The following is a 25757-nucleotide window of genomic DNA, read 5'->3' as shown; positions in this document are numbered from 1 at the left end:
TGCATAGTAAATCTACAATAAAGATGCTACATTAGCAATTTTACCAGATCAAAATGAAATAGAAGAATATTGGCGGGTTAGTGTCTATGAACTTGAAACATGGTTGAGCATTGGCTGAGAGGGATTATAAGATTTAGAGGTGGAAGGAACCATGACTGATTCCCTTTGGTGCAACTCCCTCCTTTTTACAGATAAGAAAGCCATAGGGCCAAGGTCAGACATAAGATAGTAAAGAAGAGGATAGGGAAGAAAACTCAAGGTCCTCTAAGACTAAATCCCATTTTCTTTCCACTTCCACACAAAGGTAACTGGGTACCTATTAATATGAAGTGTGTTGGCAAAGAGCTAGAATAATGTTAGCATGCAAATGAATACAGAACTTTTTTATGTTCTAATTTGCAACCTGTGATGACTATAAGACAGGAAAGTGTGGTGAGAACACATGATTCTAATACTGCCATGATCCCTCATTTATTCAGTCTTCAGGGAGTTGTGTTCTACAAAAAAATGAATTTTCTGTTAACAGACGTAGTTGTTATTTTTTCTTGTTTTGGTAAAACATTTCTTAGTGGAACTATCTTTTAAATTAATATATTCTTTCACTTCTTGAAGAAGGATTTATTTGAGGCCTATTATGTACAAGCTAAAATAAATATATTGCAGGCATTCCTTTCCTGATGAACAAACTTTATCAAAACTAATTTAACCTTTTCTGAATAATCAGGTTCACTCCATTCAACAATTTAGCACATATAATTATAAACATCAGTTATACTTAAATGAAATATGTCAATTCCTGATGATTCTGAATACATGATGTATGACTGTACAATGTATTATCTTCAGAGATTCTAACCAACATTAGGCTTTAAAGTAATCAATCGATCAAGGATGGTAATTATAACTTAGAAAGGATGTGCATTCATTGGCATGCTAAAAACTACTTAAACTCTCTTAAAAAGGTTTAAAAATAAATGTATGTGCCATTTAAATAAAAGCAATGAACCCTTTGGAGACTTAGAGATAGAGGGTTGTCTGATGCCACAGTAAGGATTAGTTTTGCATCCTGCCCCTTCTGTTTGCTTTCAAAGCTTCTGTTCTCTCCTTTCCCAGAACCACTTTTTACTTATTGCTGCTATCAATATGCCTATTTCTATAAAAAGATCAAGGTTGATTCTGAGGGGCTTAATGACACCTCCAAAGAAAGAACTGTTGGAGTTGCAATGCAGATGAAAGTATGTAATTTTTCGCTTATTGGGGTTTTTGTTTTATGTCATTATTCACTTATAAAAATGAACAATATGGAAACATGTTTTGCATGATAATATGTGTATTACCCAGCTCAAATTGTTTGCTAGCTCTGGGAAGGGGGAGAGAAGAAAGGAAGGAAGACATTTTGGATCATATGACTTCAGAAAACTTTTGTAGAAATTTGTTATTATATGTAATTGGTAATAAAGTAATTAAAGTGAAAAAATGGCTATTTTTAGTAGACTTTCCTTATGTCTTATTGAGCCTAATCTACTTTGGGCTAGGTAGCCAAATGAATGAACGAAAGAATGAATGAACCAACCATTAAGTAAGCACTTACTGTGGATAGAGCACTATGCTAAGAACTAGGAAAAAAAAACAAAAAAGATAATCCTTGGTCTCAGGGAGCTTACATTCTAAACGGGAGACAACATATATAGAAGGTTTTGACTACAAGTCAGATGGAAAAGTTTGGCAAGGCAGATGTTAATACCTCTTCTTTAATATCATTTCCACTGATAAAATAATATTAGTTTCAGATGCTGAAACAATTGGTCAGTGCAAAGGATTTTGGGGGCAAGAACTTTCTTTTTGAGGTCTCCAAAACTGTGGCTGAAACAGCTGTGTAGAAGCTGCCAGGCTGCATTTCCACAAGCATTGCTCCCTATGATGATGACTGCAGGCACTGAGATGGAGGCACTGCTATGCCAAAGGGTACTGGGGTCATGGTCCTTGGATACTTCCATTAGGTTCTGAAGGGAGATGGCAGACAAGGAGGTGGGGGGGGGGATTGGGGCACACATTGCCCCCATCTCTTCCTTAGGGTGCTTTGCCGCTTTAATTAGCATGGCTTGTTGGGCAATTGACTGGCATTTGGCAGAGATGGCTGGCCTCTTCTCCAAAGAAGTTGTTTCCCCAAATGGTGGTTGTGAAGGCTGGACTGGGAGCAGGACCAGTGAAAGCGTTGCTATTCCCAGAACTACTAGGCCTGTCTGACGGTTGGCAGTTGGTCAGCAGCTGCTGCTAGGGATAAGCAGATAACTAAGCTGGCTAAAATTTTATCTAAAGTAAGAAAAATAACATGCCCCCCCCACTGCCCCCTCTGTCTTGTAGGATCCGAACAGAAGGGCTTGGGGAATTCTCTTGTGCACGTGCAAGAGTTTAGTGTAAGAGCTCTGCATCATTCATTAATTTAGCCATTTACTTTGACTGAAAAGGGTTCCTGGATGTTTTCTAGAGTTGAGATGGTCAGAGATGTTATCTCTATATAAGTGAGATGATTTAGTGTTTTATTATTTTACAGTCAGATACAGACTTTAGATTTCCTTGGTGTAGAAAACTCCCAATAGGAAAACTCCCATTACTAATGAAGATACAGACAGCTGTTTTGCAATTTAGAATAATAATCATATAATAACTATTATATAGCCCTAATTGTACTGAGCACTCTGCTAAGCACTTTACAAATATCTCACTTAATGTTCACAACAACCCCATGAAGTTGGTGATGTTATCACCATTTTATAAAAGAGGAAACTGAAGCAAATAGAGATGAAGTGACTTACACAGAGTCACACAGCTAGCAAGTATCTGAGTTTGGATTTGAACGCAGGTCCTCCTAACTATAGGCAAAGCACTCTAGCCACCTTGCCACCCAGCTGTCTGGGGCAACCCCCCAGTTTAGTGTCCCTGGCTTATATAACTTACCCTGGGACACAAAACCAATATATGAAAGAGAGAAAGCTTGAATGTAATCTTCTAGATACCCACTAGTCCTCTATCTACTACTCAACATGGTCTTTTCAGGTATCACTGAACCCAAAAGAGAAAATTTATTTTCAAAGTCTATTTATTATTCCCTTCAGACCAAGACTTCTTGACTTGGGGGTCTGTGATCCTGGATGGTAAAAAAGAGTTACATTTTAACTTAAATATAATTGGTATCCTTTATAATCCTATGTATTTTAAGCATTACTCTGAGAAATGGGAGGGGATGGTCTATAAACTTACCAGAATGCTAAAGGGTGCCACACAAAAATGGTTATTACTCTAAACTATTATTAACTGCTTTTGAGATATTTGTGAAAGATTTCCTATAGGTAATATATATATATATATATATGGAATAACATAAAATATTTAAGTGGAAATCACAGCCAACAAAACACCAACTCCTAGATAAAAGCCGCAGGCACTTCTATGTGTAAGACACAAGTCCCTAGGTACCTCCCCAAAAAGTTTTTATAAATACAGAATGTCAGTTTGGCAGAAATAAACCATGTGGAAACTAGCCAATTACCACAATGAAACCCTTGTAAATATCTCTCATTATTTTACTTTAGGGAACTCCCTAGAAGGAATGTCCCCTTTCCAATGAAGGTTACCGTCTGTTGCTTTGCAATTTATAGTCTTACAGAGTTTCCAAGGCATTAAGAGGTTGAGTGATTTTTCCCAGGGTCATAACCAGTGTCTGTCAGAGGGAAGACAGCTCTTCTGGGCTCCAAAAACAGCACTCAATCCACTATGACACACTGTCTCTCAAACTATTCCTGATGATGTTAATTTGTTTATTTCTTCAATAGAAAAATGAGAGAGCAAGTGATAGAAAGAGACAGAAACAGAAACAGAGAAAAGAAAGAGAGGTATCCCATAAAATAGCAAAGTATTATTGTAATGTACAGACTTTTATTTTTTAACATGGGACTATAATTCTGGATAGCGGGTCAAATTTTTTTTTTTTTGTTAAATTAAGAAATTGGATTGGATCTCCTGTTTTCTTTCCAGTTTTAAATCTTATAATTCTATATTATAAGAAAATGCTTAATCTGTCTGAAGTCTTCTTGTATTGTATCATAGCCACATACTATGACTTTTTACAGTGCTGTTCTTCTCTATAAATGTTCTTCTTGGAAGCAAACAGAATAAATTCCCCTACCTTTGTCTTATAATTCTTTCTCAAATTAAATTAATTCTGGTTGGAACGAAAAACATTCATGTGTGTATTCTCCAAACATTCCTTTATTCAGAATATTCCAATATTCAAAGTATTATGGCCCTCTCTACCAGCCTCCCCATTTACTTGCACATTTGAATTTCACCGATTCAACCAACCCAGCTCAAGTACAATCTTTTCCAAGAACCATCCAAGTACTAGAATGATCTCTACTCATTAAGGATTTTACTACATTTATTACTAATATCAGAATATTTGAACATTCAATTGTTTCTCTTGCATTATTCTATTTCATGTGATTCTTCTATTCCCCAATGAGCCTGTGATTTCTTTTTGTGCCTCTCCACTGCCATTAATAAAATATTAGGCACTTAGAAAGGTAGACAAGAAGATTTGATGGAATTATACTGAGGTCATGCAGGTGTTCCTCTGCTCTACCTGTGGAAGGATTTCTTGGCTTGGGTTTTTTTAACATATTTTGTTAACTTTTTAATATAATTGGTTTCCTCTGAAACCTCTATATTTTTTAATATATTTAAAAGCATTATCCCAAGAAGGGGTCTATAGGCTGCACCTGAATGCCAAAGAAGACTGTGACATAAAAAATGTTAAAAACCCATTATAAGACATGTTTGTCTTTGGAGTTCACCAGCCTGTAGGGACAAAGACCCACTAATCTACACTCATAATTAAGGGACTGGTCAATGAATAGAAGCAGCTCTAAAGCATATACATCCTAGCACTCCACCAGAGCACAGGCAGAAAATGAAGATGACTTCCATATCCAATTGAAATTGCAGGCAAAAACCAAGGAGATGGAGGGTAATTGACTAGAATGTGGGGAGCCTGTACTTTGTTACTCAAAAAGGACAACATTATTTTCTCATTGAGGGTAACATTTATTACATAACCCCCAGACAGACTTCTTTAAGCACACAAAAGGCAATCTGGAAAGCTATTGTTACCCTGTCAATCCCAAACTCCCAGCTGTCACAGTTCCTGAAGGCTCCTAGAGTAGGGCAGGAAACTGTCATCTCATACTTAGTGTGGTGGGTGCTTTAGTAATCTCAACAGATTGAAAGACTATTCAGAGCTCTGAGGCCTCTTTCCCCATTGGTAAGAGAAAGGGGCTAGACAAGTTCTTGTGTTCTCAAAGTGTAACACGAGGAACTCTGATGGTCCCCGAGATCCTTTCAAGGAGTCTGTAAGGTCAAAACTATTCTCATAATAACACTAAGATGTTGTTTGCCTATTTCAATACTCCTCCTTTTTCCAACTACATATTGGTATGAAGCAGGATTTTCTTCTATTCCAACCAAAACAACGTATCACAGCAGACTGAAAGCAGAAGCAGATGAGAATCCAGCTGTCTCTGTTAAACCAAACATTAAAGAGATTTGCAAAAATACATTTTTTTAAAGTGCAGTTCTTCTCACTCATTTTTTTATACTTTGGAAAATAGAGTTCTTTTACACAAAATGTTACTCATCAACATTCATTTTATGATGTTTGTTAATAACATTTAATTACTTATTAGTATTTTTGTTACTGACGAATCAATATATGTTTTAAAGCTTTAATTTCTAAAATAGTAGATACAATAAGTATGTACTCTTTGGGGTTTTCAATAATTTTCAAGAGTATAAAGAGGCCCTGAGACAAAAAAGTTTGAGAACAGACTAGATGACTTCTAAAGTTCTTTCACCATATTCTGAACAGATGAAACCAGACATGAGTCTGAAGACCTGTCCTAGAGAGTTGCCAGAGGCAGATAGATGTTATGGTCATCTAGCTAATAAAAGGGAAATGGGCAGATTTAGAAGCCACATCTTTAAAACTATAAGACTCTAAGACTGATATGTTTTCCAAAGGTGGGCTTTACTATCATCACATCCAGACTAGCTGGTTTCATTTCTGTGAAAGCCACCTTGACGTTTGATCATAAGGTAAAAGGCTGAATTTTTCACCAACACCTACCTGTCCATCAGAATACCTAAATACAGTTCAACACAGCTGCTTTGCAGTAGGGTAACTCAAAGCAGTAAAAAGCCACTGAGAGAAATGACGGGAGGGGAAGCAAGCACGAACCTATCATCCAGGGGCTTCAGAAGGACCATCTCAATAAGTTTTTGAAGGGCTGACATGTAGAAAGGAGATCTCTGTAGATTCAGATTGATCCCCAAGACCAGAATTAGGAGCCATGGGGTAGAATTCGATTGAAGCTAGATTAAGCCTTAATATATAGAAAAACTTCTAGGATTGTTGAACATGAATAGGACATGTATAACTGAGGGAATTTGTGAATTTCCCATAACAGAGAGAGACTGGAAACTGTGTGATGCTGCAGAAGTGCTAGAGAGGGTTTTTTTGGGGGTTATGAGTTGGTTCAGATCTCTTATTATAGGTTATGGATTGTTCTTGAAGTCCTCATGCAAAGTTTTCTCCTGTATTCATTAGCATAAGAAGTTGTTGTTACTATGACATATTCCTTTTTTTTTTTTAATCCTCACCTTCCATCTTGGAGTCAATACTGTGTATTGGCTCCAAGGCAGAAGAGTGGTAAGGGCTAGGCAATGGGGGTCAAGTGACTTGCCCAGGGTCACACAGCTGGGAAGTGTCTGAGATCAGATTTGAATACAGGACCTCCCATCTCTAGGCCTGACTCTCAATCCACTGAGCTACCCAGCTGCCCCCTGACATATTTCTTGATGGGCAATAAAAAAAAGGAAAGATGTGAATAAATACTATAAATCAAACAGGCTAGCGTTAGAGACAGTTCATTTTATAGTTTTGCCTGGAGTCCATCTTTAATGAAGCACCAACCTTTAGGAACCAATATTTAGGTCTAAGAACCGCTGTCTTATATAGCATGTGAGAACAGGTTACCTCATTCTAACAGGCCTAAAGGATGCCTATGGCATCACATGCCTTCTGTTCCATCTGTTCCTCATACACACAAAGCAACAGAAGGGGGGAAGAATCCTTAAATAGATTTTTCTTACATTTAAAATTAAATAACATTCTTGAAAAAGAAATCTGTGAGCTTGAAATTCATTTTAGAACAATTTCTAAAACCTGAAAAGAGCATCCCTTTTCCCTTCCCCCTATGCCTATTTGAACTTTTGGTCATTTGAAACATTTTAGGTAAGATCTACAATTGGATTTGCTGTTTGGAAGCTTGGGAAAATAGGAAAAGGGAATTGACTGCATCTATGTGTTTGCTGTACACATTTGTGTAAAATTTACATCTTCAGATCCCAACTCATACCTTACTCAAGCTTGAAAATGAGAAAGGAGCACAAATTCTGGTCAAGCAGCAGGCTAATTACTTGTCACAATTAATTCAATTTTTTGAAACTTTTTAAAGCAAGTCACAGAAGAAAAACTATTGTAGGAAAACAGAAAAACTTACAGAAATGACTAAGATAACTTTTCAATTCTTTTTTTTTAAACCCTTACCTTCTCTGTCTTGGAATCAATACTATGCATTGGTTCCAAGGCAGAAGAGTGGTAAGGGCTAGGCAATGGGGGTCAAGTGACTTGCCCAGGGTCACACATCTGGGAAGTATCTGAGGCCAAATTTGAACCTAGGACCTCCCTTCTCTAGGCCTGGCTCTCAATCCACTGAGCTACCCAACTAACCCCTAACCTTTCAATTCTACCAACATGTCTTTTCAATTCTCTAGTTTTCCCATGGATCCATAGAAATACAAACCACCAAAACCATCACCCCACCCAAAAACCATAAAAGATTAATAATAAGTAAAGAAGGATGACTTTAAAAAGGCATGATCTACTTCACCAACCCTTGATCTCCCCAACAGTCCTAACACGGTACTTGAAACTCTTTTCTTTGAGAAAAATAACTTTCCAAGTTAATATCTATGGTTTAAGAGCACTGCCCCTTGGTAAAATGCAAATTGGTAACTGGAAAGGGGTGGAATGGGTGTATAAGAACCATAACTCATCTTCAGCCATTCATATCTAATGATTAATTAGCTCATTATGTTTGTTTCAAGTGTAATGGGACAAAAGACAGGAGAGTTTTGATGGGAGGGCAGAAAGAAACTGAATAGATAAACTCTGGATAAAGTGAAGACCTTGAATGAAAAAGGTCACAAATGTACTCTCTCTCTAGTCAGTCAGTTCCATGTTAGGACACCCTAAACATTCAGAAGCTTTTCCTGATATTGAGCCTACATATGCCTCTTTTGATTTTCTCCTTTACAATAAGAGGATCTACATGCTTAAAAGTAACAAAAGGAAAGGGGAAGAAAAGAATGACAAAGAGAAAAGAAAAATAGGAAAAGGGATTAGAAGGAAGCTAAAACAAAACCAATTTTACTTATTTTCCGAAATCTGTCCCTCTTCCCACAATCTTAGTAGAGTCTGAGCTCAAAACAAGAAACTCCTTCCTTTGGAGGGAAAATTATACAAGTGCAGTCAGTGTTTTCTCAGAGGCAGAAGCTAACATCATGCAAGCATTTTGCAAACATCATAGCACTATATAAACCTTCGTGATTATGAAGGTCAGTTCTCCAAATGGTGTTATGACCAAGGTTTAAGCCTCAACACACCACTGTGTGCTGCCTTTAAGCATGACGTTGGAGGAAGATTAATCTCCACTTCTTCCCTAGCTCTCTTACTTTCAGAGCACCTCTTTTGGGGAAGGTTTAAAAAAAATACAATCCACTCTTCAAGCTGCAAAGGAGAAAATTAGGTTCACTGTTTAAAGCTCAGCAAAACATTATGATATGTTCTATATTCCCTCTTACACTCTCCAATATAGCTTCTTTCTTAGCTCTTTCCCCAAATAGCTGAGCAAAATGAGAGTATTACTCTATATCTGAAATCACAATCCACATTTGTCAAGGGGAGAAAGAATGGGGCACTGGGGAGGAGGGACTGAGGCAAAAAAATACACGGACCGCAACTTGCAACAGGTGCAGAAGACTCCTCTTGGGACACTCCTATTAAGTGATAATTCTATGAACTCACTTTCGTGAACTGTATTGACAACATGGGGCCATCTAGGGATGTTTCCAGCCTACAGATCTGAGGTCCTGGGACCAGCTACCACCACTGGCTCCCCAACAGGAGAGCTGAGAAACTTCTTCACTCCATCCTGCCAATGAGCAACTGGAAGAGAGACGAGTGATACCTGCTCCCTGGAGCAGAGCCATCAACTTTTCATTTCCCCAACTAACACTCACTGCTCAATTGTCAAACTTCCCATCAAATACAGGACCACCTCTTGCCAACTGGAGGATGAATTTCCAGATCCCTACCTCTTCTGTAGATATTCTAGAACCCAACTCATTTTTAATCCTTGAATCCACTATCCTCTTAGTAGAAAACTGATCACTTCCTCTGCCATCACTCTCTAAGATTTTCTGGGCATTCCCATCTGTCTTGCTACTTGCCCTTCATTAAAATTTACCTATATTTTCCATCTGCCATAAATTGAATATAAACACAAACCCTTCTTTATATGTTGTCTGTATAATGAGAATGTGAGCTCAATTTGAGAAGGGACTGTCCTGATTGTCTATTTGTATCTCCAACACTTACCACAGTGATTGGCATATAATAAATGTTTAATAGATGCTTTTCTCCTTTATTCTTCCATGGTATTTAGAATAATCAGAAAATGGGAAGGGAGGCCATTAAGTAACAAAGATAGGATCAAAATACAAGGATCCTTGTTTTCGAACAAGATGTGTTCTTGATAATACAGTAAAAGACAAATGCTTTCATCTAGCATTCTGGGCTCTTCCTTATGTATTTGCCTCCCCAATTTTCAATAACTACAACTCATTCCTAGGGACTCTCAATTTTATACCAAAAACACAAAATAGAAGGGTAGCTCTATGCTGTAACTAAGAAGAATCTACCAAGGCAAAAATCCTAGGGTTCTCAGGTCAGTAGAAATAGCAGGTATTTAGGTAAGGACTGAGAGAGGTAACCTTTTGGAAGCTGATCAAATGGTCTAATATCTCTCTAATTAACAGCACTCAATTTGTGGTCTTCTATTACTCAAAAACACTGTATGCCACACCATCTATGTTGCACTGATGTGTGAATAACATCTCCTCCAGACCTCCAGGGCTGATAGGACAAACTATCCACTCAGAATCCTAGAACACTGCATCCTTCAGAACAAATGAACTCCTTTCTACAAAGAGCAGAGCCATAGAGTGCAGGAGAAACCTGTGAGGGCTCAAATCATTCATTCTACAAAAAATTCAAGTACCCATTTAATGACACAGTCAACTAGATCTTCCACAAAATGTTCCCATCTCTTTGCTCCTATTCCTTCCCTAAATGTCATGGTATTCCTAGCATCCACTGTATTATGCTGTGATCTAGGCATGTTCATAACTTACCCTTTAGGAACTAAAACAATATATTTAGGCAGTGTTGTATCTGAGTTTCCAAAAGAGTATAAAGAGGAAAGGATTAATTCAACTTGCTTGATCCCCAGGAGGAAACATGGGGTACAAAAGAAATGCCACTGGATTGTATGAGTCCAAAGTCTGGGGTTCAAATCCTGACTTTGCCATTATATGTGCTATTTATGTGAATATGTATTGTTTATATGAACATGTAGAAGTCATTTTCTCTCTATAGGACTCTTTTTTTCTCTTTTATGAGGGGATTGTAGTAGATAACTTCTAAAGTATCTTCCAGTGTGGAACTTGCTTCTTGCTTTTCCTATTGTGAAGCCAACATACACATTTATTAAGTGACCACAGAGAAAAAGCCAGGCAATAGTAGACAGTAGGACTAGAGTCAGGAGGACCAGAGTGGTAGAAGTCTCACCTCTGGCACATCTTACCTGTGTAACTTTGAACAAAATCATTTAATTTCTCAGTAGCCCACATGACTCTCAGGGCCAATAATTATGTTGCAAAATGGTTGCCAATCTTCATTGGTATAGGGGATTTCTTCTTTTTAAGGAATTCCCTCTAATAATGACATTGGATCCAGATAAAAAGAAAAATATCGTGAAATGAAGAAAATTCAGACATTTGATTCACTTGTTTCTTTCTTACTTTGAATCTTATAAATAACAACTCTTAAAAATACTTGATGTTTAAGTCATTTGAAAAAGGCTAAGGTTTTCTTTATAAGTCTTCTGTAGGAAAGTTAAAAGAGTTCCACTGAACTGTTTTTCAACATGAGAGTGTCTACATCCAAGGGCACTCATTTAAGACAAAATTATTCAAATTCATTGAACTACGGGACTTTCAGAAAGAAATTATTATCTAAGATATAGTGAATCTACGTTTGTGGACAACCTGGACGTAACAGAGGCAGGGTGTATTGTATACATTTATAGCATTAAAAAATATGAAAGCTGAAGTAATGACACACGTTTCTAATCTGTGCTGCTAGAGAGGCTGAAGCAGTAGAACTCCTGAGCTTGTAAATTTTGAGCTGCAGTAGGCTGGAACTTACTGTATCCAGACGAAGTAATCCAGCATCAATATGTTGACTCTCATGGTAAACCCATGTTGCCACCTTGCCATCCATTTAAGTTATGACTTGGGGTTTTCTTGACAAATATACTAGCATGGTTTGCCATTTCCTACGCCAGCTCATTTTACATAAAATGAGGAAATTGAGGCAGAGTTAAATGAATTGCCCATATAATGTTTGAGGCTGGTTCTAGAATCAGGACCTCCTGACATGCTGCATAGCCTATTCACTGTGCCACCTAGCTGGCCCTCCATATTGCCTAAAAAAGGGCAAATCAGCTCAGCAAATGGAATAGTTTAAAGAGTCCAAAAGTGAAAGCACTGAGCCTAGGAGAAGCCCCTACACTTTCAGCATGGGTGAGAGAGGTAAAAAAATGAAATCCTTGTCCAATTCCCCAAGTTGAGTTTTTTTTTTAAAAAATGAGTTTTTGCTGTTATTTTGCATTGCTTACATCATCATAGTTATCCTAAATATCCTTCCCTATGCCCTCCCTAAGAGCTATCACATATAACAAATGGTATTTTATAGGGAGCAAAAAAATCAGCACAAATGAGCAATAATAGGTTGAAAAAAAACCCCTGAAAACACATACAATATGTAGCACCTAAAGATCTCTCATCTCTACAAAAGGATATATTGGAGGGTGCCCTATCACACCTTTCACTTGCTTCTGACTTATTTTAGTGTGTTATTGTGCTTTCCTTTTTACACTATTGTTGGTTCTATATAAAAATATGGAAAGCTTCACAAATTTGTGTGCCATCCTCACACAGGGACCGTGCTCATCTTCTCTGTATCATTCCAGTTTTAGTGTACATGCTGCTAACAAAACACTCCAAATAACAGGTGTGCTTTTTTTTCCAGAATGGGGGAAGGAAATGGGGAATAAATATGAAAGAAAACATTTAGATATCAAATAAGACAGAGAAGTAACGTAAAGACATCGGGGCTGACCCATGCATTGACAAAAATCTACAGAGGCTAATGTGACCCCAAGAAGACTCACAACCTCTGAGCGGGTTAGCAAGCAGCAGAAGACTGATCAAAAATGATTTTGTTTCTGAGAGTTAATATTACATCATTTCTGAGATCCCAACTTGGGATGACTAGATGAAGGCTGACAATCTAAATTAAATCTTAAAGTCTCAAGAGGAGGCTACACATACAGTAGTCACCGATACCTGACAACCCTGACTGCACCTTCCAGACGCACAAGGCATCAACGTGGCAGGATAACAGCACTGTTCGTGCATGCTAGGAGTCGACTCACAATGAATTCTATGCTCTCACTTCTCCTGAGGAGGTCATCAAATCCAACATCTGAAACTCGTCCTTTAGGGCTTCATTTGCTTCTTGCTCTTTCCAAGCAAATTCAGACCATTTTGCAGAGAGGGCTGACATGTCCAGGACATTGTCAGTCTGGAGGTCTACTGCTTTGTGAAGCGTTTGGGGGCTCTGAAGACAAAATGTGTCTTAGCAGAAAGAAAGTTGCTCTATGAATCTGAGGCGTAATGGGGATTAATCCTATGGGGACATTCACTGGTCAAACAGGAGACCACTTGTGGGGCACTGGCTAATCCAAGCGGGGCCAATGTTTTTCCAGAGGCTCAATCCTATTGGGAAGTTTTTTCCAGGGCTAAAGATTTGGAAGGTAGGGTGGGGAAGGCAAAACAGTATGGTGGAAAAGGAGGGTAAAAAAATAGCAAGTCAAGGGGGGCAGGGGCAATTTGGTGGCTTAGTAGATGGAGAGGCAGGCCTAGAGATGGGGGGTCCTAGGTTCAAATCTGGCCTCAAACCCTTCCTACTCGTGTGACTCTGGGCAAGTCACTGAAACCCCACTGCCTAGTCTTTACAGCTCTTCTGCCTTGGAACCAATACACAATATTAATTCCAAGGGGAAAGGTTTAGAAAATTAAAAATTAAAAAACAGCATGTCCAAAAAAGGACATCTTGAAAGTACAAATGGGAACTAGGACCCAGGAATCCAGGCATAGAGGAAACAGGTAGCCAGAATCAGGGATGAGTCCCATAGAAGGATTCAGAGAACAAAAACTCATTAGTCCAGACTCGAGCTCTGATGCTGCTGCTAAGGGGCTCTACTTCCACGCTTGGAGGTTAGTCCCAGCTCTGTGGCCCCTTTCAAAGCCTCCTACCAGAAGTGAATAGAGCTTGGTTGAGGAGGAAGAGGGCAGAATTTTGGAAGTTCAATGATGTCTCAAAAGCCAGCAGCTGGATTATTAGAGGGTGGGGGGAGGTCAGAATGAATCACTCAAGTCGCAGGCCAACACTTATTGAAAACGTTTTAAGACTGCAGTGTTGGGTTTACTCTAATATACATACTGGGGAATACAACCCATTTTAATTTATGAAATTAGATTTGCTCATGAAAAGTTGTATAGAAATAAGAACATTTTATATACCCAAAGATAACATATTTAATTACTAACAATTAAATTTAAGGGATTTCTTTAAAGCATGGGTTGCTTAGTCTATGTTGTTACCTTTTTCTTTACATTTTTATAACTGTTTCAATATTGTTGATTTTGCTTGTAATTATAATATAGAACACATGTAATATAGAATGATAATAAATATAAAATGATATATAATTATGTTTAATTAAAATTATAAATATAAAATATATCTTATGCAATGGCACAAAACCAGCTAAGCACCCTGGCTTTAATCTGAAGAACCTACTGTGATAGGAATCAAAATAAAAATATTTAGCAAACAGAGATTCTAAGATAAAAAAAAAGCCCTATTAACATAAAGGATAAAGGCTCAGAGGGGCTGAGGTGATGTATTCTAAGGGCTTCATTTTATGGATGAGGAACCTAAGAGCCAGGTATATTAAACGTGACTTGCTCAAGGCTAAAAATCTGGTAAGTGAGAGAGTTGGAATTTGAATCCAGGTTCTCTGATGGCAAATACAGCGACTTTCCAGAGTACTCTGCTGTCTCAGAGAAGCAGAATGTGCCAGAAAACAGACATCTCACAAAAACCAGGCATTTTGCTTGTAACAGAGGCCCTCAGACCCCGACATGATGACTTTGTTTGATCACTCTTTTGCCCCCAATGGCAGCACTCCTGGCTTCCTGACTTATAGGAACAAATCAGAAGGGGCTGGGAGCTGAGGAGAGACAACAGGAAGAAATTACAGCTAATAGACTAGAAGAAAACAAGGTGGGGGACCTTTAGCATTCTGAAGAGCTCAAAAAGCACAGTAATCTGAGGTTATTTAGCCCAGTAACATAATTTCTATTCCTATTCATAGTTTTATCTCTATTGCATTCCTACTGCAATGCTTCAGATTGGCACAGAGGTCACCCTGGGATCTCAAAAGATCCCTGTTGGAGGAGAGGCTCTGACGGCATCTATCTAGATGGAAGGGCTCCCACAGACCTGGCAACAAGACTGTTTTCTAAAGAATGGCTTAGCTAAAAGGATAGAGGCACATCACCAGAAATTAGGCCACCATGGGATTAATTTCTTCGGCAGTAACTCATGAAGACTGTCTACTAAGAGATGTAAGGGTTTAACTATGCTTTGATGAGAAGAGCTACAACAATCTCATAGAGTACTGAAGACAGTCTATTAAAGGATGAAAGGATTTAACTATGCATTAGTGAAAAGAGTAAGAAATCATAAATCTTGTAAAATATTAAAAGATGAAATATTAAAATGACCCTGAGCCTGAGGAAAAGGATAAAATATGTAGCAAATACTTCATCTAAAAGAACAGGGAGAGGGCAGCTGCATGGCTTAGTGGATTGAGAGTCAGGCCTAGAGAGGGGAGGGTCCTGAATTCAAATTTGAATTCAGACATTTCCCAGCTGTATGACCCTGGGCAAGTCACCTAACCCAAGGACTAGCCATTTACCTCTCTTCTGCCTTGGAACCAATACACAGTACTAATCCCAAAACAGAAAGATTTTTTTAACCTCTCTTCTGCCTTGGAACCAATACACAGTACTAATCCCAAAACAGAAAGATTTTTTTAAAAAGAAAAAGAAAAAAGAACAGGGAAGTGTTTCATAAATTTCATTAAGATTTTTGTTCCTTTATATAGTTAACTTTTTAAAATATTGGTGAAAAAGAAAAAGCTGACTATCTGGTAAAGCCGCACATGCTACCTACTTTTCAATGACTCAAAATAAACAGAATATTATTGTACTCCAGTTCCTTAAAGTGAGGCATATCTTCATTCCACAACAGAAGAAACAGCTGTATTTTCATCTTTGACAGCATGATCATTCCCTGAATCACAGCGAACCATGTAGTCTGAGAAGAGCAATTTATAAAGAAAATACAGATAGCTGGCCCTCTGTTTCTCTTATTCCCATGGCTAAAATTCTTCTTGAAACATTAGTCGAAAGAAGAAATACTGAACTTCAAATAAAAATCTATTCAATTCCTTTTCTGATTAAAGGTTTGACAGGAGTTATTTAGAACAAATGGTTAAAGTGAAGTTTGAGAAATATATATATACATATGTACACATGCATATTGTTCATATATATATATATACAGGAATATATTATAAATGCATATACCATATATACAGCACATGTCATACACATATTTTATATATCCATATAACACATATACAGACATTTATATTTCTATGTAGCATATGTTATATATTTACACATCTCTACAGTATATATGCCACACATGCATTCTATATAAAACACAATGCACTTATATACATTTTTGTCTCTAACATATATGTGCCATACATGTATTGCATTTACACACATATGACACACATACACATTATATATGCCATAGACACAATAAAAATAGAATATACAACACATATACATGCATTTATATCTATATAGCATGTCATATATATGCATTTATATATCTATATACATATGTGCCACATATACAATATATAGCAAATGTGAAACAGACATATATTTTATATACGTATGTAGCATATAGGTACCATTTACATACATACATTTGACATATGTGTATGTAACTATTTCTATATACTTTCCCCCCACAACTACTCATCTACATTCAGCTTACCATAACCACGAAAATGGAGTTGGCAGAACTACTTCAAGAATTAAAAAAAAAAAAAGCATGAGGTCTCTCGAAGTACAGACCAAGCCTCTGGATGATCTATTCAAGACCAAGGAAGAAGTTGGAACAGATCTTACTGAAGTTTTCCTTTTCCTTTAACTACAGAAATAGGAGGTCACTTGTGGGCTAAAGGCATTATTGCTTTGCTATTAGAAGTGGGAATGGCAAGAGATAGAGAACATTATAAAATGTAAAATGAATGATTTTGATTATATCAAATTAAACATTTCTTGTAAAGACAAAACCAATGCAACCAAAACCAGAAGGAAAGCAACAAAATGGGAGACTATTTTCATAACAAAACTCTCTGACAAAGGTTTAATTTCCCAAATATATAAGGAACTAAGTCAAATTTACAAAAAATCAAGCCATTCCCCAATCGACAAATGGTCAAGGGAAACGGATAGGCAGTTTTCACTTGAAAAAAATCAAAACTATCAATAAATACATGAAAAAGTGTTCTAAATCCCTCCTGATTAGAGACATGAAATTAAAATAACTCTGAGGTACCACCTTACACAGAGCACGAACGTTGAACACAGAGACTGATACACTGTGACAGTACAATCGAATGTAATAAGACTTCTCTACTATCAACAATGCAATGACTCAGGACAATCCAGAGGAACTTATGAGAAAGAATACTATCCACATCCAGAGAAAGAACTGTGGGAGCAGAAATGCAGAAGAAAAACAGATCACCTGGTTCAACAGAGATATGAAAAGATCACTCTAAGGCAAATATGAATAACATGGAAATGGGTTTTGAATAATGATACATGTATAACCCAGGGAAACTGCTTGTCAGCTCTGGGTGGAGGGAAGGCCAGGGGGAGGGGGAAGGTTGGCAGAGGGGGGTGGATCATGAATCATCTAACCATGGAAAAATATTCTTAATTAATTAATTAATTAATTAATTTAATAAAAGGGCTTGGAGACACTGTTTTCCACAGAAATAAGTTGCCTGGGACTGTTTTTTAAAAGATGCAAGGCTCTAGAAAAGAAGCAAGGTGCCCCTTTCTCCTTATTTTATAAAGTTCCCAGTATCATCGGTTCCAATTCTAATAGCTCTGCCTGTGACCTCAAGATCAAATTTCTCTATCTCTAGTTCTTTGTTTTCTCACCTAAGAAACAAGAGGATTATACTAAATTTCTAAGATTCTAAGATGAGGAGGCTCCCATCATGTCTCTAATTCTTTGGGGAAGAGTTTTATAATCTTCTGGTGGTAAATGAAAGCCAAACAACATGTGGCACTTCCAGTTATTTCATTTTCCTAAGGAAAGATATTACCAAGGTTTGCTCTTGCATATGTTTAGGCTAATAATAACCTTCAAGACTGCATGTCCCTGTGGCTATTGTGGGGACGGAAGTGGGGACTGTATTTCTCAAGTGCATTGATTTTCAAATGAAATATATAAAACTTCGTCTTGACATTATCATAATGCTTCAGGTTTGGCAGATTTCATATCACTTATGATATGAGAGCTCAAAATAACAATGCTCTGGGCTTGATATGTCCAAACAAATATTTTGAATCTTTCCTTGAAAATAAAACAATAAGAATGTGGAAATACAGCAATGCTAAAATATTAATGTATAATAACATGACTCAAATTTCCATGCATCTAAAAATCACTGTAATCTCAAATCACTAGAGATTTCCAAAATATTAGGATATTGGCACATGGAGCTGGAAGGACCTTAAAGAACATTAAGTATAATTGTCTCATTTTACAGAATAAAACTGAGTCTCAGTGAGGCTAAATAATTTATGCCTATTGATAATGTTAAGAAATTAAATTCCAGGGCAGCTAGGTGGTTTAGGAAATTGAAAGTCAGACCTAGAGGAGGGAGGTCTTAGGTTTGAATCTGGCCTCAGGCACTTCCTATCTGTGTGACCCTGAGCAAGTCACTTAACCCCCCCACTCCCACCTCCATTACCTAGCTTTTACTGCTCTTCTGCCTTGGAACTGATACAAAGCATTGATTCTAAGATGAAAGGTAAGGGCTTAAAAAAACATTATTTTATTCCTAGGGAAGTCAAAAAGTTATAAACTATACTCCATTATTGGTTCCTCTAAGTATTTAAATATTTTCATTAATCTTCCTCCCTTTTCCTTCAGTTTTAAACATGAGGATAGTCTCCTCTTAGCTCATGGCCAACTTCTCTAGTTGTATCTTTGATGCTCTCTATGTAATCTGTGCTCTTGCTACATCAACCCTCCCTTCTCTCTTTTGTCTCTTGACTCTCTCTTCTGCTCTCATGTCCCATCTCCTCCCCCATCTTTTTTTTTAAGTGATGTTCCTTTCCTTTAAAACTATGATTTTTCCTCTTTCTCTCTCTTAATGCCAAAATTCTAGGAAGGGTAATCTTTACTCCCTATTTCTACTTTCTCATCACTTATTCCCCTCCACAATCCTGGCACAAATAGCGCTTGTCTACACCACTTTACTGAAACTGATTCCTCTTTTGGCTCAATAATAACCTATCATGAAATCCAATGTCCTTTTCTGTCTTCACCTACGACATCTATGAAGTCATTTAGCCAAGAAGCATTTATTAAGTCTGTATTATGGATGGGTCAAGCACTGGGGATATTAAGAAAGGCAGAGTCATGGTCCCTCCCTCCATGATTGAATTTTAATAGGAGAGCGATCAGTGTACATATAATGATGATGTATATACAAGATATTAACAGCATAAATGGGATGTAATTGCAGAGGAAAAGCTCTAGCTGGTGGGAGGTAAGATAGGGCACGAAAAATGCCTCTTTATAAAGGTGAAATTGGAGCTGATTCTTAAAGAAAGCCAATAGAAGAAGCATTTGAGCCTATTAACCACACCTTTTCTATAACTTCTATGACATTTCTTTCTTATGGTATTCCTACCTTTCTGTCTTTTTCTATCATCTCCCTGGCTCATTCTCCTTAAAGGTGAATTTCTTTCCATTTTATAACCTTGCTCTCTTCCTTATTGATGTCATCCACTCCAGTAATTTCAATGATCATCTCTAAATAGATGACTCTAAAATTGCATTCCACTCCCATCTACTCCTCCCAACTTCCTAAATTCATACTAATCCTTCTGAATTGTGAAGCTTCATAACTTCAGATTCATCTTCCATTCTTCTCTCTTCCTCCCACCCCCCTGCTGAAATATCCAAGAGTCACTGGGCCTAATAGAAATGTGAAGTCTTTGAGAGCAAAACCAGTTTTGCTTTTCCATTTGTTATAAGCATTTAGCATAATGTTTTGAACATAGTGTTTAATAAATAATTTTTCATTTGTTCTTTCTATTGCATTGTATTGTAGCTAGTAGTGCAATAAATAGAATGCTCAGTCTGGAGTCAAGAAGACCAGAGTTCAAATCCTTCCTTGGACACTTCTGAGGTGTGGGACTCTAATAAGTGATAATCTGTTTGCCTCATGATTTCAACTATAAAATGGGGATCATAACTTCATCAAACTCACAGGAATGTTTTCAGGAGCAAGGGAGATAATATTTATTTTTAAATATTTAGTTAGCACAGTGTCTGGCATATAGTAAATACTATTTAAATGCGCATTCCCTTCCCCTTCCTTATTGTAAAAAAAAAAAGAATGATTATAAATGGAGCAATCTGACCTACACTCTTCTTTATGTTGAAATGCAGGCTTAAATCATTGTCTGTCTATACTGTTAAGGTATTTTTCCAAATACATGTTTGAAAAGAGGATAATACAAATTTTAATCCACTTGGTCTTTCTTATGTGGATAAGCATGGCAAATTCTGCTGAGTGATTACAAATCTTTATCAGGAGACTGGCAATGTTCTTGGGCTTGATGTAATCTGCATTTCTGCATCATCTGAAAACAGGCCCTTACCCTCCACAGAGAATCTGATTTGGATTCTGCACTCGAGCTTAGAAGATGAAGAAGAAATGAATTACTTTTTATTTTAATTTGCAATTAACCATGAATTCCCTTTGGATACCACAACTGGTATCTTCATGTGTGTCTACAATACCAAATTTTCTAATCCTAAATCACTGATGAGCTGGAAAGATAAAAGTTGGTTTAACCTCTGTTCATATATACTTTAATTTATTAAAATTTTATTCATATGTATTATTTTTACAGTGTAAACATTTACAGATTACCCCTACTTCATGGGAAGTCTTTGGAAACAATGTAACAACTAATAATATAAGGGTATCCTCAGAAGTACATACAAAATTTCACATCTGTACTACCACCCTATTTTTTAAATTAACCAAAATTTATTGAAATGGATAAAAATTTTCCTTAATGGAAAAAAATTATTTCTTATAAAAATATCCAGAATAAAAAAATTCCCTTAATTATGTGTATGCATGTGCACCATGTGCATGTGTGCGCATATAAAATATTCTGCAAATATATCCATCCCCCCTCTAAAAAGGATGGCATCTCTCATCATTTGATCCTCTAGAGTCATGAATGGTCATTGTACTGATTATATTTCGGAGAGAGTTTACAAAGTTGTATTTTTATAGTGTTGTTTTATTGAAGAAATTAATCTTTTTGTATTTTTAGTTAAAAGGTTGATTATCTTGTGAAGCACAAACCTTATATATTAACTTTAAACATTCATGCGTTCCTTTTGGATTTCCAATATATCTTCTCATATTTTTAAAAAGCTAACTGGCCACTTAAGAGACAATTAATTTTTTCATTCTTAAATTTAGCCTTTCTCCCTATATCAGACAACCTGATAACCCATGCTTATGATCAGAGAGTGACTGGTCTGGTCCTGTTCTATTTAACTTGTTCTGCTTATAGAGCAAAAGTAGAACCTTCAGATTTCAAATCCCTGTTGCTGACTCACATTTCTCAGCCTGACTCCTCTTAAAAGTTCTTAATGGTCATAAAATAAAAAGCACCAATTCAACCACATTTTGCAGTTTCTCATTTTTAAAAAATGTTCAGCCACATGACCAAAAAGAAAAAAGAAAGGTATCATAATTTAAAGTACTCTTCGTAAGGCAAAAAAGAAGAAATGATATCATAAAGAAACTTAAACTGGGTACAGAGAAACAATGTGGAATGGCAGATTATGTTTTACTTCTCTATGGTTGATAGTCTTACATTTGCATAAAGGATCAAGGGTATAATAGGGTGTGTTGGGCATTCAAAGGAGCAAAGAAATTCAACTCTATCTTTACAGATGGGATGAGGGGGAGAATGTTAAGGAGCAAAGCAGACACCTTTATTGGTGATTCCTTCCTTCTCCAGAGAAAATCAAATGGATGTGTTTTTCACAAGAACAGCCCAAATGAGAATGTATCATTCTAGCACAAGAGTGATTTTTTTGGATAATTTGTTCTTCTCCTTCTCTCTCTGCCTCTCTCAATTCTCAAGTTCTTGCAATTGGGTTTCTGACTTCATCACCCCCAAAGATAGCAATGATCCAACTACCAAATTCAAAGCATTTTTTTTTCCAAATTCTCATCCTTTGGGGCATTCCTCTATCTAGCTGCTAATTTTTCTCTCATCCTAATATTACTTAATATTGATTTGGTCTGTATTTTGCAAATACATATGTATATGTAAAGTCATATGTAAAATGTTTCTTTTGAGAGAATACAACCATGCTCCTTAAATTTAAAAAAGCAAGGACTTAATTTTGTTGTTTCCCTCTCAACTCACAGAGATGACAAGCAATTTCACTGGGTTACAAATATATTATCACTCAAATCTTATTTCTATATTCTTCATTTTTATAATAGAGTAGTCTTTTTAAAAACAAAACCCCAAATCCTATACCCATATAAACAAGTGGTAAATCATGTTTTCTTCTGGATTTCTGCTCCCACAGTTCTTTCTCTGGATGTGGATAGCATTCTTTCTCATAAGTAACTCTGGATTGTCCTGGATCATTGCATTGCAAATAGTAGAAAAGTCAATCACTTTTGATCATCCCACAATGTTTCAGTTACTGTGTATATATTTTATCCTGGTTCTGTTGATTACAGGGACTTTTAAAAAATCTTTTTGCCTTTGTTTTTTCCCCCCAATCCCTGGCTCAAAGTAGACACTTAATAAATGATTACTGCCACTAAAGAACTAAAGATGTCTTGCCAAGTAAAGGTATTAGCCAAAATTTCTTCCCCTCTCACAACTTAGCAAATATATGAGTATGTAGCACTTCCACAATTTAGGAATGGCTTTATGTTGGTGGTTGAAACTATATGTGCACTGTTTTAGATAATTCCAAATTATATGTCATATAAATGCAAATTATTCATATAAACACATAATGTTAAATTCCTAGATAAGTACAAGCTCATAGCTGTAAAAGATATAAAAGTTCTGGGACAATTCAGTGGATAGAGAGCCAGGCCTGGAGATGGGAGATCCTGGGTTCAAATCTGTACTCAGATATTTTCTGGATATGACCCTGAGCAAATAAGTCACTGAACCCCAATTGTCTTTCTTTCTGCTCTTCTGTCTTGGAACCAATACATAGTATTGACTCTATGATGGAAGATAAGGGTTTTAAAATATATATATATATATAAAAGCCCAGAGTGCAATCCTTTCATTTTACTGAACAAATAAACTCACTGTAAGCAATTGACCCAAGGTGATAAAAGTAGGAAGTCCTGGAGTCAGGGTCTGAATCCAATCCAGAAAACATTTCTCTTGTTTAGTACTGAAGTAACACATTTTTAACCATCATCTATACTGGTTTAAACCAATGACATAAAATTTCCACAATGTCATCTGCAGAACAAGACTTGCAATCTGCCTTATTTCATCCTACTCAATACCACCTTAAGCCAGGCCAGCTGATGGAAGAGCACAGGACAGGGACACAGTTTCTGTAAATGGCTTTGCCACTGTGCAAGCTTGACAAACCAACATATCTTTCTAGACTTCTGTTTCCTCACTTATAAAATGAATGCACTAAACTAAATGACCTCCTCTGAAGATCCCCTCCAGCTCAAAAATTATGAGTTTATAAAAAGGATCTCAAAATTGCAGGAATCTCAATCAGCATCTATATTAAAAAAGAAATTCTAAAGGACAAAGATATTCTGCTCTCACAACCTATGCTGTTATCAAAATTATTTCTTCATAGAAGGAAGTAATATGGTACAGTGAAAAGCGTAAAATTTGGAGTCAGAGGACCAGGGTTTGAATCTCTACTTATTAAAGCCCTCAATTTCTCTGGACTTCAGGTTTGCTTCCCCCCCCTCATTTATAAAATAAATTCATTGGCAAAAATAATGGCTCAAGTTCTGTAGCACAATTTTATATCTGCAATGAAATTTAAAGATCATGTATCCAACTTCCTCATTTATATATAAGCAAACAGTCTAAAGATGTAGCTTTTCCAAATATTATTCAGTCATTTTCAGTCCTGTCTGACTCTTTCATGATCTCATTTAGAGTTGTCTTGGCAAAAATAACATAGTAGTTTTATCATTTCCTTCTACAGCTCATTTTACAGATGAGGAAACTGAGGCAGAAATGGTTACATGACTTGCCCAGGGTTACACAGGTAGTTAATAAGTGATTGAAGCAGGCTTTGAAATCATGAAGATGAGTCTCATCAGGTCTGGTATTTTCTCCACTGCACCATGTACCTGCCCCCAAAAATGCATGGATGGACGGACGGACAGACAGACAGACAGACAGACAGACAGACAGACAGACAGACATTCAGATACACACAGATAGACAGAGACAGATATCAGAAATTAAAAAAACACCTTACCAACATAAACTTATCTTTTTGCAATTTGAAAATTTCTAAGGAACTTAAGAGTAATTGAAAAATAATCTCAATATATGAAATCTTTCACCATGAAAATAACATTAAAAGCTTCCATTTATGGAGTGCTTTAAAAGTTTCACTAAGTTCACTCAATTTTCACAGTGTAATTGGTACAAATACTCTTAAAAATAATAATCTTTTTCCCTCAATTATATGTAAAAAACAACTTTTTGGTGGTAGTAAATTTTTTTAAATTTGAAAATAATATTTTATTTCCCCCAATTACATGTAAAATATATATTTTTAATTTTGGGTTCCAAATTCTCTTCTTCATTTCCACCTTGCCTCCTTCATTTCTTCCCACCACTAAACCCCCTTGCCTTTAGACAATAAGCCTTCTGATATATACTTTACAAGTGAAATCACATAAAACAATTTTCCAAATTAGTCATTTTATGGAATATAAAAACAAATTTTAACATCCATTGTTTAAAATTTTAAGTTCCTAATTTTTTCTATCCCTCCCAAACCTGTCCCTACTTCCCAGTCTTCCCCCTTCCCTGAGACAATAAGCAATCTGTCATAGATTTTACATCTGCAATTGGGTACAAATTATCTGAATCTCATTTAATAAATGTCAAAAGTGAGATTCTGAAAATGAAACAAATTTGACCACATTACAGACCAATACTCATTTTACCATATCACAATGATATGCAAACATGAGAAAACCATAGATTTAGAAGTTATAAAATCCAACCCCCATCCTTTTATAAAAGAGTTCACTGAGGCAGAGTGAGGTGAAATAATGAGTCACACAGTTCCTGAGAGTTGGAGGCAGGAATCGATATCTAATAGCTCCTATTTTCAGTTTCTAATAAAGTATCAGACAGACAAAAACCTATATTAGTACCCATACTATGTCCTGACTCAGTATACCAACATTACTAGTAGATACAAGATCTAGTAGATCCAAGAGCTAGACATCATATAATTTTTGCAACACACAATATGCATTATGACCCTAAACCATGATGCTGCATTTCTCTGAGTCTTATTTCAAAATGGATTTATTAATTTAATCACATATTTGGATAGAACCTAAAAGGTGTGTGAAGTCCAAGAGTTTATGGTCTCTGGCCATCTGTGGAATATAAATATCTGGAACACCCAAACAACCCAAGATGATTCATCAGAAAGCAAAAGAAGTTTGAGAACATAATCTTGC

At 36.5% G+C, this 25757-nt stretch overlaps 1 protein-coding gene and 1 non-coding gene across 6 annotated transcripts in view; both read right to left on the bottom strand.

Moving 5' to 3' along the window:
* PSD3 (pleckstrin and Sec7 domain containing 3) overlaps positions 1 to 25757 on the bottom strand; it is a 784568-nt gene that overhangs the window by 176557 nt on the left and 582254 nt on the right. The window lies entirely within an intron of this gene.
* On the bottom strand, positions 12415 to 12520 carry LOC130456598 (U6 spliceosomal RNA). The gene has a single exon (XR_008915669.1). It is a non-coding gene; the product is annotated as a U6 spliceosomal RNA (small nuclear RNA).

Source organism: Monodelphis domestica, chromosome 1, assembly GCF_027887165.1.
Source record: "Monodelphis domestica isolate mMonDom1 chromosome 1, mMonDom1.pri, whole genome shotgun sequence".
NCBI lineage: Eukaryota > Metazoa > Chordata > Mammalia > Didelphimorphia > Didelphidae > Monodelphis > Monodelphis domestica.
The sequence above is the reverse complement of the archived record's forward strand: the minus strand, read 5'-3'. Positions and strand labels throughout refer to the sequence as shown.